We start from the raw sequence: 11409 nt of genomic DNA on the forward strand, positions 1-11409 counted from the left end.
CCCAAAATTTTACCAGACTTAGCAATATTCTCTATTAATGTGAACAACTTAAACTGTCCTCTAAAGAGGCACAGGTTGGCTGACTGGATACAAAAACTCAGGCCAGATATTTGCTGCATACAGGAATCACATCTTACCTTAAAAGATAAATATAGACTCAGGGTGAAAGGATGGTGGTCCATATTTCAGGCAAATGGTAATAAGAAAAAAGCAGGTATTGCAATTCTATTTGCAGAGACAATAGGCTTTAAACCAACAAAAGTAAGGAAGGATAAGAATGGTCACTTCATATTTGTTAAGGGTAATACTCAATATCATGAGATTTCAATTATTAATATTTACACAACCAACCAGAATGCACCTCAATTTGTAAGAGAAACTCTAACAGACATGAGCAACTTGAGTTTCTCCAGCTCCATAATAGTCGGAGATTTTAACACTCCTTTGGAGTGTTGGATAGATCCTCCAATAAGAAGCTGAGCAAAGAAATTTTAGATTTAAACCTAAGCATCCAACATTTGGATTTAGCAGACATCTACAGAACATTTCATCCCAACAAAACTGAGTACACATACTTCTCATCAGCCCACGGAACATACTCCAAAATCGATCACATCTTAAGTCACAAGTCTAACCTCAGTAAATTTAAAGGAATAGAAGTTATTCCTTGCATCTTCTTGGACCACCATGGAATAAAAGTTGAACTCAGTAACAACAGGAATCTGCATACTCATACAAAAACATGGAAGTTAAATAACCTTATGCTGAATGATAGCTGGATCAGAGATGACATTAAGAAGGACATTGCCAAATTTTTGGAACAAAACGACAACGAAGACATAAATTATTAGAACTTCTGGGATACTGCAAAGGCAGTCCTAAGAGAGAAATTTATAGCACTGAAAGCCTTCCTCAAGAGAACGGAAAGAGAGGAAGGAAGTTAACAACTTAATGGGACATCTCAAGCAACTAGAAAAGGAAGAACATTCCAACCCCAAACCCAGTAGAAGAAAAGAAATAACCAAAATTAGAGAAGAATTAAATGAAATTGAAAACAAAAGAACTATACAACAGATCAATAAATCCAAAAATTGGTTTTTTGAAAAGGTCAATAAAATAGATAAACCTCTGGCTAACCTAACCAGGAAAAAAAAAAGAGTAAAATCTCTAATCTCATCAATCAGAAGCGACAAAGACGAAATAACAACTGACTCCTCTGAAATTCAAAAAATCCTTAATGAATATTACAAGAAACTGTATTCTCAGAAATATGAAAATCTGAAGGAAATTGACCAACACTTGGAAGCACGTCACCTTCCAAGATTACCCAGAATCAAGTTGAAATGTTGAACAGGCCAATATCAAGTTCTGAAATAGCATCAGCCATATGAAATCTCCCTAAAAAGAAAAGCCCGGGACCAGATGGCTTCACGTCAGAATTCTACCAAACCTTTAAAGAAGAACTAGTACCTATGTTACTCAACCTGTTTCAAAATATAGAAAAAGAAGGAAGACTACCCAACACGTTCTATGAAGCAAACATCACCCTGATCCCCAACCAGGAAAAGACCAACAAGGAAAGAAAATTATAGACCAATATCACTAATGAATATAGATGCAAAAATATTCAACAAGATCCTAATGAACAGAATCCAGCAACACATCAAACAAATTATACATCATGACCAAGTCGGTTTTATCCCAGGGTCTCAAGGCTGGTTCCATATACGTAAATCTATAAATGTAATCCAGCACATAAACAAATTAAAAAACAAAGACCATATCATTCTCTCAATTGATGCAGAAATAGCTTTCGATAATATCCAGCATCACTTCATGATCAGAACACTTAAGAAAATTGGTATAGAAGGGACATTTCTTAAACTGATAGAGGCCATCTACAGCAAACCCACAGCCAATATCGTATTGAATGGAGTTAAATTGAAATCATTTCTACTCAGATCAGGAAAAAGACAAGGCTGCCCATTGTCTCCACTGCTCTTTAACATTGTAATGGAAGTTTTAGCCACTGCAATTAGGGAAGAAAAGGCGATCAAGGGTATCCATACAGGGTCAGAAGAGATCAAACTTTCACTCTTTGCAGATGATATGATAGTATATCTGGAAAACACTAGAGATTCTACTACAAAACTCTTAGAAGTGATCAAGGAATACAGCAGCATCTCAGGTTACAAAATCAACATTCATAAATTGGTAGCCTTCACATATACCAACAATAGTCAAGCTGAAAAAAAGAGTTAAGGACTCTATTCCATTCACGGTAGTGCCAAAGAAGATGAAATATTTGGGAGTTTATCTAACAAAGGACATGAAAGATCTCTATAAAGAGAACTATGAAACTCTAAGAAAAGAAATAGCTGAAAATGTTAACAAATGGAAAAACATACCATGCTCATGGCTGGGAAGAATGAACATTGTTAAAATGTCCACACTACCCAAAGTAATATATAATTTTAATGCAATCCCTATTAAAGCTCTACTGTCATACTTTAAAAATCTTGAAAAAATAATATTTCGTTTTATATGGAATCAGAAAAAACCTCGAATAGCCAAGACATGACTCAGAAATAAAAACAAAGCAGGAGGAATCATGCTACCAGACCTCAGACTATACTATAAATCAATAGTGTTCAAAGCAGCATGGTACTGGCACAAAAACAGAGATATATGGAACAGAATACAGAATCAAGAGATGAATCCAGCTACTTACCGTTATTTGATCTTTGACAAGCCAATTAAAAACATTCAGTGGGGAAAAGATTCCCTAGTTAACAAATGGTGCTGGGTGAACTGGCTGGCAACCTGTAGAAGACTGAAATTGGACCCACACCTTTCACCATTAACTAAGATAGACTCTCACTGGATTAAAGATTTAAACTTAAGACATGAAACTATAAAAATACTAGAAGAGAGTGCAGGGAAAACCCTTGAAGAAATCTGTCTGGGCAAGTATTTTATGAGGAGGACCCCCTGGGCATTTGAAGTAGCTTCAAAAATACACTACTGGGACCTGATCAAACTAAAAAGCTTTTGCACAGCCAAGAACACAGGAAGTAAAGCAAGCAAACAGCCCTTAGAATGGGAGAAGATATTTGCAGGTTATGTCTTCGACAAAGATTTAATATCCAGAATCCACAGAGAACTCAAATGTATAAGTAAGAAAAGAACAAGTGATCCCATCATAGTCTGGGCAAGGAACTTGAAGAGAAAGTTCTCTGAAGAAGACAGGCGCATGGTCTACAGACATATGAAAAAATGCTCATCATCCTTAATCATCAGAGAAATGCAAATCAAAACTACTTTGAGATATCATCTAACTCCAGTAAGATTAGCCCATATCACAAAATCCCAAGACCAGAGATGTTGGCGTGAATGTGGAGAAAAGGGAACACTTCTACACTGCTGGTGGGAATGCACATTAATACATTCCTTTTGGTAAGATGTTTGGAGAACACTTAAATATCTAAAAATAGATATGCCATTCAATCCTATAATTCCTCTACTAGGTATATGCCCAGAAGACCAAAAATCACATTATAACAAAGATATCTGTACCAGAATGTTTATTGCAGCCCAATTCATAATTGCTAAGTCATGGAAAAAGCCCAAGTGCCCATCGATCCACAAATGGATTAATAAATTATGGTATATGCACACCATGGAATATTATGCAGCCTTCAAGAAAGATGGAGACTTTACCTCTTTCATGTTTACATGGATGGAGCTGGAACATATTCTTCTTAGTAAAGTATCTCAAGAATGGAAGAAAAAGTATCCAATGTACTCAGCCCTACTATGAAACTAATTTATGGCTTTCATATAAAAGCTATAACCTAAGAATATGGGGAAGGGGGAGAGGGATGAGAGGAGGGGGGAGGATAGGCAGAGGGAGGGTGATGGGTGGGATTACACCTGCGGTGCATCTTACAAGGGTACACGTGAAACTTAGTAAATGTAGAATATAAATGTCTTAACACAATAACTAAGAAAATGCCAGGATTGCTATGTTAACCAGTGTGATGAAAATGTGTCAAACAGTCTATAAAACCAGTGTATGGTGCCCCATGGTTGCATTAATGTACACAGCTATGATTTAATTAAAAAAAAAAGATTAAAAAAAAATAGAGATGTAGATCTATGGAACAGAACAGAGAATCTAGAGATGAACCCTTTCTTTGACAAGCCTTACAAAAACATGCACTGGGGAAAAGAATCCTTATTCAACAAATGGTGTGGGGAGAACTGGGTATCCACATGCAGAAGACTGAAACTGGACCTGCACCTCTCACCATTGAAAAAAATTGATTCTCTCTGGATAAAAGACTTAAATTTCAGACACTAAACAATAAAAATTCTAGAAGAGATTGCGGGGGAAATACTTAAAGATATTTGCCACGGGAAAAACTTCATGAGGAAGTACCCCCTGGCAATTGCAGCAACACCAAAAATAAATAACTGGGATTTGATCAAGCTAAAAAGCTTTTACACAGCAAACAGCCTTCAGAATGGGAAATTTTGCATGTTACGAATCTAACAAAATCCTGATAACTAGAATCTACAGAGAACTCAAATTAAACACTAAGAAAAGTGAGAACAAGCCCCTTTCTAAGTGGACAAGAGACTTGAACAGAAACTTCTTCAAAGATAACAGACGAATCACCAACAAACTCATGAAAAAATGCTCATAGCCCCTAATCATCAGAGAAATGCAAATCAAACCAAGCCTGAGATATCCAACCCCAGTAAGATTAGCCCACATCACAAAGTCCGAAAACTGTAGATGCTGGCATGGATGTGAAGAGAAGGGAACACTAGAAGTGTTGGTGGAATTGCAAACTAACAAACCTTTCTGGAAAGAAGTGTAGAGAATCCTCAAAGAACTAAAAGTAGATCTTCCATTTAATCCTGTAATTCCATTGCTAGGTATCTACACAGAAGAACAAAAACCATTTTAGCACAAAGATATTTTCACCAAAATGTTTATTGTGGTTCAATTCATAATTGCCAAGTCATGGAAGCAACCCAAATGCCCATCAACCCGTGAATGGATCAAAAACTGTGGTATATGTATACCGTGGAATATTATTTAGCCATTAAAAAAGATGCAGTCTTTACATCTTTTACATTTATCAGGATGGAGCTAAAATCATTCTTTTAGTAAAGTATCACAAGAATGGAAAAATAAAGCAATACATAAACAATTACATGCTTATATGAACAATAAAATACAAATGTAGTCTAGTATGGGGGTGGGGGAAGAGGGAGGGCAAAGGGTGGGGGAAGGAAGATTGGCAGAAGGAGGGAGGGCATGAGGCGGGATCTCACCTACTGTGTGCACCGTGGGGTGTATAGCGCACCCCGTGGGTGAGGGGCTCTTTTACAACTGGAACTTTACCCTGGAAATGAGAACAATGTAATTTAAACATTTATACCCTCATAACAATATAAAATAAATTTTAAAAATACCATTAACAGTATAAAATGTAATTAAATTAAATTTCCCTAAATTTAAGTGTGGAAAAGTATTAAAATTTTTGAAAGAAGCAAATTATATTGACAAAGGATTATCTTTAGAGACTGAAGCGGGAAAATAGATATTTCCCTCTATTACCAAAAGCCATTACACAGCCAGGGAGAAATACTCCAGGACAATTACCAACATACACACTGTTCCATTATTGATCCCAGCTCACAGCCTCCTTGCTTATTTGTGAAATTCACTATGATTAACTCACATTAATGATTTTGAAAAAAGAAAGAAGCATCTTAGGGAAAGGGGGGTGATCAAGGAGAAGAAGAAGGTACCCCATAGTATGAAACCACCCTACTAAGGGTAAGCCTGGAAACTTCCACAAAAGTATTAATAGGACTTAATCTCTTTGTATGTTTTACTTTAAATTCAGTGAACTTAAATCTTAATTCTCACCTAATTGAGAAGTGTTTTACATAAATTGATTTGCTACAGGTATTTCTAATTTTTAAAGAGGTATTATGTTCTTCATATATTACTAATAACTCCTTAATTAATCAAGGAAATAAAATGCAATCCTTTCAATTCTCTTCCTTATCTTTTTATCTATCTCCCATTTCATTACTAGTAAGACAGTTCCCAGAATGTGGGCAGAAAAAGGCAAAGGAAATAAAACATAATTACAGGAATTTGACTAAGGATTTTGACATGAGTAGAAATTGAAACTATTAAATATTTTAATTTTATGAGAACATACCAATTTTATGTATTCGCTTTCTGTATTTTGCTCTAACTCAACAATTAACTCATTCGTTTTGCTATTAAGTATCCCATCATATTTATAAATATCCTGTATGTTGTTTATTCCTCACAAACACCTTCTATCAAAGATGGAATATTTAGGGTGTTGATCTGTTGGTGATCAGCTCTACAATGCTACCCAAGCCATCTCATCCCTGATACTGCAACCTGTGTTTCCCTTCTGTTAGCGAAACTCAGTCCCATCACGATGCTTATCACCCCAGCAACTCAAAAAGAATCAGAGGATAAATGGAGATTACAGAGATAATTGCACTTGGTCTAGTGAGAAGATGTATATTAAATAAGTAATTGTCAAAGCAACAGAATATTTTAAGTGACTCTTTTCTAGGACTCAAAGCTACGGACAAGATAAATCACACACACACAAAGCTGAAATTGGACCCGGTAAGTCATCAGGGTTTATTAAGATTCAGCCAATTGAGGAGGAGGAGGAGAAGATGAGGATGATGATGATGTCGAGGACGACTAGGGAGCTTAGAGAAGGCTGAGAAGGCCATTGGCAGAACTGGGGACCTGCAAGTGCCATGACTTTTCCCTCCAGAAGTAAGGGCAGCTCCAAGGGAACATCTCAGGGATGTTGAGTTTGTCTTCAGAAAGAGGAAGCAGGTACCTCCTGGCCCTGGCTGGTCATCTGCCTGCTCAGGTCACTGCTAGGCCACCTGCTGCAAGGTAGGGTGAGGAGAGGAAGAAGAGGCCACAGCAAGGCAGAAAGTGACAGGGCACCGAGGAGAAGTCTGTGCTTCCCCAGGTGGGGTGGTGAAGACGCACAGCTATTCGTCAGAAGGTGCCACAGAAAGGGTTACCCGTAAGCCATGCTGCACACACCCAGGCGACTTCTGCCCTCAGCAGGAGGCTATGGGGTATTCCACAAAGGCAGGAACTAAAGAAGGGGTCCAAGAGGTCAAGAAAGAGATGACCTCCCAAAGATGTGCAGTAGGGCCAGAGCCCTCTGAAGAATTCTCATCCTCACAGACAGTTCACACAGTTCAGGAAGAAAAGGTCAGGGCCAGTGTCAACCTGGGGGGCCAGCACTGTTAGCCCAGAGAGGAAGTTTAGCAGGGGCCAGACTCCCAAAAGGACCTTTGACTGCTCTCCTGTCCCCTCTCCTGTTGCCAGCCCAATGGAGGTGGGACCAGGGGATGGGGGAGAAGGGGTGAAAGAGGAGGCCCCCTAGAAACCCCAAGACTAAGCTGAGATGGGTTCCAGGGAAGAGGGGTGGGGAACATATTTTCAACAGAACTGGTATGGATTTTTAATAACAAAGGGTGCAGAGGTCTAAGAAATCTGCCTGAAATGTAATTAAGGGATGGGATTGAGAGAGAAAAAAAAAATTAAGGAAAGAATTAAAATAAATAAAACAAAACAAAATCATGTCTTATTCATGCTCATACCAAGTTCAGGCTGTGCAATAAACAAATTGCATAGATTGGTGGCGTGCTGGGAAAGAAGCCAGGGTGATGTGGAAGCCATGGAAACGGGCAGGTCAAGAGAAAGAGCCATGGAATGTGGCGGAATTCACTGGGCAAAGGTGGAGGACAGGCTGGTGCCAGGGGAGGGGCCGCACTGAGGGGGAAGGAGAGGAAATAGCAGCTCTGAGTAATTTGACAATATGGCTGTTTCAGTCCATTAATCCAATCAGATGAACCACATCAAACAGATAAACCAACCATTTGCTCACCTTTTTGGTTTCTATATTCCTCTGCATTCCACCTTCAGCCTTAAAAGAATAAATTATATTCAAGGCCAACTTTTAGAACAAGTCTGAGTTGGAAGGAGTGTCCCGTTATAATTAAAAGCACACAGCCTGGGACCCAAATGCCCAAGTTCAAATCCTGGCTCTTCCACTTAGTCGCCGGGGGCTTTAGTTTCCTCATCTTTAAAATGGGCGTAACAAGAGGACAGTCCTCTTAGCATGGTTGAAGGGATTAAATGAGATCACTAGAATAATGCCTGTCATCTAGCAAAAGTACAATAAATACCGTTAGAGGATTAACTGATTCAGGTATGACAAAGCCCTCTAAAAAGTTAAGGTGCAAAAGTCTAACACATCACCATGCTTGAGTTTTAACTCTATTCAATGTCAATTCTCTTCTAGACATGAACTTTCTGAAGGAAAACATTAAATGTTTGTTGGCAGGTGCTACATAAAACTCTCATAGCAGAGAGAATTCTTTTGAGAAAACTTCCAATTTACTTAACAAGAAATCTATTCCCACATGACTATTTGAAACATTTTCCAATATAGAAAACATAATCAAACACATCAATACATCTGTAATAGCCTATAACCTATGAGCAGATACAAATAATACACTTCGAATAAGTATCCATAATGAACATAATACAAAAATAGACCTTCATTTTAACATTCTAGTCAAATCAATCCATTGCTAACATGGCATCAGACTTGCCTGAATCATAACTGAGCAACATAGTAGGTGCTCATTAAATCTTTGCTGCTGATGATAATGACATAATGAACCCTGTATATTAAAGGAGATGTTTGGTCTCATGCCTCAATGGATGGCTTCTTTCAAACTGGTTTCTAAAAGTGTGTTTACATCTGATGTGAATTCCATTTAGTACAGGACCACAATGGATCACTGTCATGAGTACCCTAAGGAAAAAATCAGAATCACTATTTATTTTTTCCCTACATCTTGTTAAAAACAAAACTGCATCATGAATTGTAAACAAATCTAATGCATAAATACATATTTGGGGTGATTCAATGCCAGCATATCCAATTCAAATGCTACCGTATTATAAATCAAACTGTTGGCCATATTGTTTCAATATTCGTGAGTTATTTCACATCCTTCTTCATTTTTCCTTGAATGGTAGAAACTGAAACATAATAGTCAACACTTCCTTCCACCTATGCTCAAGGAAGGATCCTCCCAGCCTGTGAACCAACAATCACAAAGTTGCCATCGGGGTTATGTGCCCTGTCACCTCCTCCAGGCATACAGCATCGTGGCCTGGAATCAGTACCTTAATGACCTCAAAAATAATAATCAGAAGCAATGTATGTCTAATAGCAAAGCTGTACACTTGTAATCTATACACATATAGTATAACCTCTTGCCATTCTTGATTCATGGAAGTATGATACTTTGTAGAAATAATATGGCTCCAGTCTAAAAAAGCTTGGAGACAAAGTAGAACAAGAGAACTTCCAGGTGACATGTAGGTTGTGCTGCAAGATTGCATGTAATATGTGTGTGTGAGCGAGAGAGAAAGACAGATGACTGACTGACTGACTGATTGATGGGTGATGTAAATGATAGCTAGGTAAAGATAGACATATAGATGATAAATAGACAGACAGTAGATACCTAGATAGGTAGATGGTACACAGGAACAACTTGTAGATGGATTAGCAGGCCACAAGACTGAAAGATGAATCGAAAAGTCAATTACATTACAAGCCAAATCAAAAGTATTGATTGATCAAGTTTTTACATCATCAGAATATGCCAGAAAATATTAAAAATGCTCATTTACTCTCTGCAGGAACTGGGCTGAGAACCTCACCTATGTGGTCTGTGTGGATTATTTCACTGAATCTTCAGAACTTTTCAACTACACAGAGACTTCAAAGTTGCTTGAAGAGAAGGGAGACAATTCAGGGGTCCTCAAACTTTTTAAACAGGGGGCCGGTTCACTGTCCCTCAGACCGTTGGAGGGCTGGACTATAGTTTAAAAAAAAAAACTATGAACAAATTCCTATGCACACTGCACATATCTTATTTTGAAGTAAAAAAACAAAATGGGAACAAATATAATCACACCGCCTCATGTGGCCCGCGGGCCATAGTTTGAGGACCCCTGAATTTAGAAGCATGAGCTGACATAACCTTGGTGGATGTCGTCTGGAGAACAAGTCCCAGACCCCTTCGCCCAAGAAAGCTATCAAAGCTTCCTGCTTAGTAGGGCTGGAATTGAGACAGAGTCAGTGTTGTGCACCCAGGAAATATTAGGCCAATTTTTCTGGACAGTCTACAATCAACAAGATATCTAATTTCAAAAACCCTACTATGAACTTAGAAAATGTTTTGAAGAAATGTTATTTTCTTAATCACAAAACATCTGTGTACATTTGAGATTGGTAATATACATCTGGTGCTATAAATGTCATGACTGAAATGGCAGATAAGGCCTGATATACCAAGGGTGCTGAACAGATCAGTTCCAGACTCTGCCTGCGTCATCTTGGTCCCTTGGAGCCTCAAATTCTTCATCTGGACGATGAGAACAGTAACATCTCATAAGTCATTCAAAGATTAAGTAAGAAAATTGCTCATACGCAACCATTTTGACCTACAAAAACAACCATTTCTGTGGCTATTTTTACAAGGTTTTTACAAGCCTATTTTATACAAGGTCAGACAATCAAGTTGGCAAATTAATTCTAGAAAAGTGCTCCATACCTCATTGCTCAATATCACTATGGTCACCTTTGAGGTACTCCCCTGGGGGAAGGTGTGCACTAACGCCAGCTCCCAGTCCACCCTCAAAGAAATTTCGGAACTCTTTTCCTGGAATGGTCTTCAGAGCCTTTCATTGTATGAGGTCTGACAATTAAGTTCAAGAACCCATCCTAGAAAAAGCGCTACATACCTCATTGCTGAATTATCACTGTGGTCCTCAGATGGCCAAGGGAAAGATGTTGAAGATGACCATATTAAGGGCTCCACACAGTCTGGCTCATATTTGAGACTCATGAAATCCCAGTGGGGTGGGGTGGGGTGAGCAGATGTGAGTTCTTGGTCCTCAGCAATAACAACATGCTCCCCCTTCCCCTGCCCACCAGGGCAGGCTATGGCCAAAGAATCATTCAGAAAAAGAGTTCAAATAGTGGTTTTGCTAGCACAGTTGAAATTGTTGGCAGAGTAAGAAACCGAATTGGTTAAAAGGGGGCTCAGGGTTAATTGAATGTATTACCTAGGTCACCTCAGCTTTGTGACTGTGTAGCAAGAGCTGACATCATGAACTAAAAACACCTCCGCTGAGCATGAAACTGGGTGGTCGAGACGAGGACTGAAGGGGGACACCAAATGCCAGGGCAAAAGAGGTGGTGCTTCTACGCAGAG

Source organism: Nycticebus coucang, chromosome 5 (assembly GCF_027406575.1).
Source record: "Nycticebus coucang isolate mNycCou1 chromosome 5, mNycCou1.pri, whole genome shotgun sequence".
NCBI classification, from domain to species: domain Eukaryota; kingdom Metazoa; phylum Chordata; class Mammalia; order Primates; family Lorisidae; genus Nycticebus; species Nycticebus coucang.